The following is an 8,497-nucleotide window of genomic DNA, read 5'->3' on the forward strand; positions in this document are numbered from 1 at the left end:
AGGTCCACAAGGCCAGGACTTGTTGGCTACCAGGGGGGCTGAAGACCACTCGGTACTCTCTATCTGTGAGGCCCTGCTCAGACTGTCGGAGAGCACATTCCTTTGCCTGGAATGACGCGAGCCGATAGGGTATTGAGTGGACTTCGATTCATCTCAGTATCTCTACTGCAAGATGAGAAAGCTGTTATGAAAAGGTACCTCCCTGCTAGTTGAAAAAAGCCACTACCGTGGAGTTGTCGTTCACGGAGTGACTCGCCAGGGTCTGTTGGAAGTGTTGAAGGGCCAGAATACGGCCTTCATTCCTAGCAGATTGATGTGGAGGTACCCTTCTGGTTCTGACCATAGGCCTGGTTCAGAACGTGCCCTCCCCCCCTTGTTTTGACGAGTCCGAGAATGGCATAAAATGCGGAGGAAGGACGAAAAGATCCATTCCCTTGCAAAGGTTTCCGTAGGTCAACTACCACTGCAGGTCCATTCGTTCCGCAGGTCCCACAGGGACCAGAATGTCCGGGGAATCGTTGTCTTGATTCCACCGGAACTTGGGCCACCAGTGCAGGGATCTCATCCTGAGGCGGCCGTTTGGAACTAGCCTGGTCAAGGAGGAAAGGTGACCTAGGAGGCGTAACCAAGATTGGGCTGGAAGCTCTCCTCGTCTCAAGAAAGGTTCTGCGACTCTCCTCAGCCTTGCTATCCTGTCATCTGATGGGAAGGCTTGGAGATTGGAGTCTAATATCATGCCTAAATATCCCAGTTGTTGAGATGGAAGCAGAGAAGACTTCTCGAGAATTACCGTGATCCCTAGATCTTGGCAAAGTCCCAGAAGCTTGTCTCGGTGTCGAAGAAGGGTCGATTCCGAGACTGCCTGGCTTAGCCAATCATCCAGAAAGCGAAGGAGACAGATGCCACTCCTGTGTGGCCATGAAGATATCAGGGTGAACATTCTGGTGGACACCTGCGGTGCTGTGGAGAGATCGAAACACAGCACCTTGAACTGGTATATCTTGTTGTCTAGGCTGAATTTCAAGTACTTCCTGGAAGACGGATGGATTGGGATCTGGAAGTACCCGTCCTTCAGATCCAGTGTGCACATGAAGTCTTGTGGTCTCACTACAAGCCTGATCGACTCTGCTGTTCCACGCAGAACGAAGTTTGTTCGACAAACTTGTTCAGGGCTGAGAGGTCGATGACAGGTCTCCAGCCTTCAGACGCTTTCTTACAAGAAAGAGTCGACTGAAGAAGCTGGGGGGGGAACCGTCGATGACCTTTAGGAGAGCATCCTTCTAGAGCATGGTTTCGACTTCTGCCCGAAGGGCTAGCCCCTTTGCCGATCCCATGGCATAGGAGCTCAGCGACACTGGATTCGCTGTCAGTGGAGGTAGAGATGTAAAGAACGGGACGCGATATCCTTGGCTGATCGCGGAGATCGTGCAGGAATCGGCCCCGAGTTGCTGCCACCTGAACGCTCAACCTTAGGCATCCCCCCCGTGGGAACCATGCAGGGGGGTTGCCAATCCTAGCGTTTGCGGCCTCGGCCGCTCCCTCTAGGATTATAGCCTCCCCAGGAGGACTTCCCGCCCTTCTTGTCTCTGACAGGAGGGGGCTGCTGTTTAGACACCTTGCCTTAGCTGCCGGGGCTGGTTCCGATGTCCTAGGCTGACGAGGCTGTTGTTGATGAGGCGCTGGAGGCTTGTAGGGTTTGGATGTAAGCGCCTTTGGAGGAGCGAATCGTGATTCGATTTTCTCCACCTCTCAGCTGTCCGTTCCCCGTCCTTGGGCTCAAAACAAGGTCTTTCCAAGGATGGAAGAGTGTCTGAGATTGCTGACATCCATGGTTGGGACTTCCGAGAGGAAGCTCTCGGTCACTGCATCTCAATGCTTCAACATCGAGTTTGCCCACAAGTTCGAAACTTGGAGAGCCGGGAAACGATGGTGCTCGTGCCCGAGAGGAGGAAAGTTTTCCATGACCTTCCTGGAGCTCTCCTTGGACAAATTCTCGGATCGCAACAGGATGCCCAGAGATCCAAGCCAGACGACCAGTCACGAAGTGGCCTGCATGGCACACTTTGCGGCTTTCTCCTGGCTTAAAATCTCCGAAGACGAGAATGTCACCTGCCGGGCGGAGAATTTCTCGAGAGAAAAACTCCCTGGTAAGCCCCTTCCACGGAATGGTGGAGAGGAAGGGCTAAACCAGGTTCCCCCATGATCTCGAAGTACCTCCTCTGCTGACGGCTGACAGACGCAGTGTCAGCGACTCCCGCTGAAGGGAAGGGGATCGGGCAATCCTGAGGAGTAGAGATGATGGGGCCTGCCTGAAAAGAAGGAGAAAAATGTTGCCCAGACCTCTCTGAAGCTTCTTCCTGCTTCTGCACGGGCGCTGCTTTGCGTCTACAGGTGAGAGATCGTGCCTACAATGATCTGGAAGTACGCGCTCCAGAGGACTCGCCAGGTTGCCCGTGTTGTGAAACCCAACGGGAATCGCGGACGAAATCGTGCTGGCGCTCGCGCAATGGAAAACCGTTGGTTTGCGCGCGGGCGCGTGCGGTCGTAAGGGCGAGCACAGACGGCCGGGAGACTGATGGCTCGTAAGCGAGCGATGGCGCGTTGACGAGCGATGGCGCGTTGACGAGCGATGGCGCGTCTTGGCGATCATGGGTGCGCGCGGCCGATCATGGGTGCGCGCGGCCGAACATGGGTGCGTGGGTGCGCGGTCGTAAGGGCGAGCGCAGGCGGCCGAACATGGGTGCGCATGTGCGCGGGCGCGCGGTCGTAAGGGCGAGCGCAGGCGGCCGGGGGCTGGCGATCGCACGATGGAAAACCGTTGGTTCGCGCGCGGGCGAGCATGGGTGGGCATGTGCGCGTGGGCGCGTGGTCGTAAGTGCGAGCGCAGACGGGCGAGCGCAGACGGCCGGGAGACCGATGGCGCGTAAGCGAGCGATGGCGCGTCTTGGCGAGCGATGGCGCGTCTTGGCGAGCGATGGATCGTTGACGAGCGATGGCGCGTCTTGGCGAGCGATGGCGCGTCTTGGCGAGCGATGGCTCGTAGCGACCAATCGCGTACAGGAGAGTTAACGCGTGGGCGCGTAGGAAACCTACGACGATTGAAGCGTTGGCCCTGAAAATGTTTGCTCGCAGGCGAAGAATCGTGCGGGCGCTTAGGAGATCGCTGGCGCGCAAGGAGAGCCCAGGGGTGCCTGTGAGCGCCCGTGCGCTAGCTTAGGTGTCTCCTGGGCGGCGCAGTGTGAAGTGGAAGCGTGCTGGTGCGTTGGCGCGCTGGAACTGGAACCGCGCTTGGCGCGAAACTCCAGAAGGGCGCTGCGAGTCAAGAAGAACCTGTGAGCGCCTGTGCGCTAGCGTAGGAACTTCTTGAACTGCGCGCGACGAGGCAGGAACCGGGAGATCGTAGGCACGTAGTTGCGTGGCCAGAAGATATCAGCGAGGGTGCAGAACCAGAGAGATCGTCGGAGAGGAGGCGAAGGAATAAACTCCTTGCCTGCGCCCAGATCCGAAGATCGTGGGTGCGAGGGCGAACGTCGGCGCGTATGCTCACATCAGGAAAGGGGGCGCAGATGTGCGCTGGCGAGCGGGTGAACGTGGAGTTCAAAGAATATAATCTCCCTGCTTGCGCCCAGATCTGGAGATCGTGGGCACCGAGGGCGAACGTTGGCGTGCATTGCGCACATCAGAAAAGGGCGACCAGATGTGCGCCAGCGAGCAGGCGATCGTGGGCGTTCAGGAGACCATTGGTGCACAAGGCGCGTAGCCGTACAGAAGGTCCCAGAAGCGTTGGCGATAAGGAGATCTACGGCGAGACTCAGCTACAGGAGATCGCTGGAGTGTTGATTCAGTAGAAGACTGGTCCACAGCAGGAGAGTATTTGCGAACTACTGCACGCGAGCGCGCAGGAGAACGAGGTTGCACAGGTAAAAACCTGGCACTAAGGGACTTACTCACATTGTGAGATAAGCCCTTAGACGCGAAGGGACCGGTGCCCGTCGGAAAACGGGGTGGAGTAGCGCCCACTGCGCATCTGCGTCCAGGAACGGAGATGGAAGACAAGAAGGTCTGGCAGGTGTCGGAGATCGCAAACTACCTGCCGAAAGGTCTAGCGATGCAGCTGTAACGGTCTGTTCTCGTTGAGGAGGATCCTCTACGGCTGAAGATAAAGACGACCATGAACAGGAACACCATCATCAGTCCTCCGAAGAGGAGTCTCTGTTAGTGAACTCCCCAGAGGAAGAGAGACACTCGAAGGAGAGACCGTTGGACTCAGCTGCCCCCTCGAAGGATGTTCGGAGGGGGGAACTGAGCCTTCAGCAACAACAGCAGGGGAGTCCTCCGAAGAGGATTCTCTATGAGTGTCCTTCTCGCGAATGAGAGAGGAGAACACTTCGTAGAAGAGACCAGAAGAACTGATGAAGGCGCCCCTTAGGGCTGTTGGATCAGCAAGCTGACCATAAAGAGGAACCCTCCGAAGAGGAGCTCCTGCAGCTGCCCAGCCCCTTGAGCGTAGCTGCAAGTGCGACCGCTCAGCACCAAGAGCATAATCGCACGAATTTCATGGTCCAGCCTTGCAACCGCTCAGCCCCTAGAGCATGGTTACAAAAGCGGTCGCTCAGCACCAAGAGCATAACCGCCCGAGGACCAGGAAAAAACCAAACAGGAATTATTAAGGTAAGAGAAGTGGGGGCCTGGGACCACACGGAGATATTGTCATACAATTGAGTGGACTTCCTACACACACACACACACACACACAACACAAACACTGAAAAGGAAACTTACTGTATTTCTATACTCAAATATATACATAAACATAAGAATGTTTACATATACATTAAGTATAAGAAAAGTAAGTAATTAAGTAAAGACAAAACATTAATGGCTCCCATGCGAGGACGGGACAGAGACGTCTGCTCATCATCCGAGTCAAAAGTGAAGTGAAGCAGCTCACCAGTGTGTGAGGGGGGAGGGGTAGCTAGCTACCCCTCCCCTACCCCCGTGCTAACTAGCGCGGGGGTAGTTTAACCCTCGTTAAAATCTAATGGCTCGTCATTTCAGCTACGCCGAAAGTAATAACCCTATGTAAATAGCGTGGTTTGTATTTCGGTTACAAAACAACTAATGTTTAAAAATTACTTTTATTTATTTTGTTATTACCTTGTTAAACCCCGAATTCACATAAATACTTGCTCTGGACAAGTTTCCCATTCTAGTTCATTCACGTCCTCTAGACTCCGTTGTTTTCCCGTTAACTAATCACGAATCCATACGTATTGACAGTTTGCACAAGGGGGTTGTCAGTTAATATTTCCCTACCCCCCTCCCTTATCTCTTTAAGTGGTCTATTCATATCCCTTCCACCAAATCATTTTCCGTGGAAACCTTTGTCCTAGTCAGGTGTCCGTCATTTCAAGTGAAATATGACAAATTCGGAGATAATTTGTATTTTTTCTAACCATACAAACCTTAGCTATTTACATTGGGTTTACCTTTCGTCGTAGCTGAAATGGCGACCCATTAGAATTTAACGAGGGTGTATTACCCCCGCGCTAGTTAGCAAGGGGGTAGGGGAGTGGTAGCTAGCTACCCCTCCCCCCCTCACACACCAGTGAACTGCTTCACTTCACTTAGAGGTAGGACTTGCCTTGGGGGACAGGGCTGGCGGGCAAATATGTGTAAATAGCTAAGGTTTGTATGGTTAGGAAAAATACAAATTATCTCCGAATTTGTCATTTGTTCCGTAACCGAAATACAAACCACGCTATATACATTGGGTGACTTACCCCTTAGGAAGGGTGGAAAGTCCCCAGCCTTACTGACTTTGGCTTTACCCGGGGACTTAGAATCCGAGTGAGTCGCACTCGAGAAAAGGAGTCCCTGCACCTCACAAGTTCCTTACTCCGCAAGGAAACGTGTGGCCTACATAAGCTTGTGTGTGAAGGAAGAAAGTGTGACCCGTCCTAGGCAGTTGACCTGGAGTTCCAGAAGGAACTCTGGGTTAGGACATTCCCAATACCACCTCGTCAGGGTATGGGGGACGCGACAGTATTGACTCAATACTCGGAACACAAGGAAGCATGGTTTACCTGCAGAGGTTTGAGGTCAGCTATGCAGAGACCAGGATGCTGCTTCCCCAGCAGAGGGAACGATGAAGAAAGAAGTAAGGGCCAGACATACTTCTTTCGTTCATGCAGACAAAACCTGATAACAATGCCCTCAACCTTCTGCTACCTCTCCAAAAAGGAGCCTGAGGTTAGACCAGCTGTTGTGTAGCCATCATAGAGCGATAGAAACGTATCGATACTCCTGTGGGTCACGTCTTGCAGGAAGCGGGCTGCGAAGGTCATTAGATGCTTCCAGACTCCAGCTTGCAGCACCTGCGTCACAGAGTAGTTCTACTCGAAGGCGAGGGACGTTGCGATGTACCCGACATCGTGCTGTAGGGCGACGTGACGGGGGAGGGTCTGGATTCAGGTCGAGATGAGTGTCCTTGAGTCTGAGCTGAAGAGGTATACTGGAGACTCTCCCCTGTGTCCATCCTGTGCTCCCAACCCCGCTACACGTGAGGACAAACTGCAGCTGTTCTCAAAGATAACCCCTCGATTCCTTTACTGGCAAGAAGGAAAAGGTTTGGGTCATCTGATACAGAATGGAGACTCGAAATCTTGAAGGAGTTGGACCGAAGGCCCAGGACCCTAAGATTATGAGTCTAGCAAACAACTCAGGAGCGAACCTGAATGTTGCCTACCCCTATTCTCTTGAAAGGGCGGAGTTGGACGAGACCAGGAAGATTGCTTACACACTGGCTGAGGCCAGAGTGAGCAGGAGCACCGTCCCCCAAGACGGAATACGATCAGAGGCCTGACGTAATGGTTCTTGAGAAGATCTCTTAGTGGACTAAAGAGTCCGAACCATGCTCCATGAAGGAGGTCTCACTCCGACAGGGGGCAGGGACGTTCGCAGCTTCGCATGAGCGAAGAAAGGTCCAGCGGGAAGGAAAAAGTCTATTCCTTTCAGCCTGAAGGCCAGGGAAAGGCTGAGCGAAAGGCTTCGCTGCCGAGAGCGGAAAAGAGTTTCCTCCCGCCGAAAAGCAATAACTCTGTAACTGCTGGAGAAGAGGCCTCGAGGGAAGAGGTATCTCTCCCACGACACCAACCACAGAAGACTCTCCACTTCGCCTGGTAGACCCCTGCCGATGACTATCGCAGGTGACGCGACCTCCACTCCGCGACTGTAGCGGGTTGTCTCTTCTTGAGGAGGCGGCGTAGTGTCTCCAGGCATGAAGCCGAAGCGAAGCAACGGCTCGTGAAAGATGTTGTAGTGTGATTGTTTGAGTAGCCTGTGCCATGGAAGAAGCTCTCCCGGGAGTTCCGTCAGGGGAAGCAGAGGGTCCGGAAACCGTTCTGCGTACAGTCACAGTGGAGCTCTCAGGGCCATCGAAAGGTTGACAGACAACCTGGTTGTGTTGAAACCCATTCTCAACAGACAACAATGGTGGGAAGACGCAGGTGTCGATGTTGTCCCACCGTCACCGGAAAGCATCTTGCCAAAGAGTCTTGGGGTCTGAGACCGGGGGGAAGAACAGCGGAAGCTTGAAGTTCCAGGCTGTCGCGATCAGGTCCCCCAGGCCAGGACTTGCTGGTTACTACAGGCCAAAGACCCCCAGGTACCCTCCATCTGCGAGGCTCTGCTCAGATAGTCGGAGAGAACATTCCTCTGCCCGGAATGAGCGAGCCGACAGTGGTATTGAGAGGACCTCGGATCATCTCAGTATCTCTACTGAACCGGAACAGCCCCCCCCCCCCCCTTTTCTTTGACGAGTCTGAGAACAGCATCAAAATGTGGGGAAAGGACGAGAATATCCACTCCCATGCAAGAGGTTCCATAGGTCAACACCCATTGCAGGTCTAAACGTTCGGCTGGTCCCATAGGGGCCAGAAAGTCCGGTTAATCGTTGCTTTGATACCACCGGAACTTGGACCGCCTCACCGGGAACTTATCCTGAGGCGACCGTTCGGGACTTTAGACGGGACAATGAGGAAAAGAGACCCAGGAAACGTTCCAAGGTAGGGCTGAAAGCTCTGCTTGACTGAGAACAGGAACTGCGACTCTCCTCAGCCTTGCCACAGTCAACTGAAGGGAAGGCTCGGAGAAGGAGGCAACAGCATCTGGTGTTCCCAGGCGGTCACCCATCTAAGTACTGACCAGACCCAACGTTGCTTAACTTCGCTGATCGGACGAGAAGCGGTGTTCTCAACTGGAATGACCGTTGACTCAATATCATGGCTGGATACTCCAGATGTTGAGGCAGAAGTAGAGAAGGCTCCTAGCAAATTGCCATGATCCCTCACTCTTGGTAAAGACCTGGAAGCTTGTCCCGGTGTTGAAGAAGGTCGAACTCGAGCCTACCGGGGTTGACCAGACCTCCAAAAAGCGAAGGGGGCGGAAGCCTGCTCCTGAGCGGCCATGAGGAAAGCAGGGAAAGTTCTCTGGGGAA

The 8,497-nt window shown here is 53.9% G+C and overlaps 1 pseudogene; it reads right to left on the reverse strand.

Annotated features, from left to right (window-relative positions):
* Positions 1-8,156: 8,156 nt before the first annotated feature.
* LOC137625127 (5S ribosomal RNA) lies at positions 8,157-8,274 on the reverse strand (annotated as a pseudogene).
* Positions 8,275-8,497: the final 223 nt, after the last annotated feature.

The sequence above is a fragment of the Palaemon carinicauda genome, chromosome 31 (assembly GCF_036898095.1).
Source record: "Palaemon carinicauda isolate YSFRI2023 chromosome 31, ASM3689809v2, whole genome shotgun sequence".
Taxonomy (NCBI): domain Eukaryota; kingdom Metazoa; phylum Arthropoda; class Malacostraca; order Decapoda; family Palaemonidae; genus Palaemon; species Palaemon carinicauda.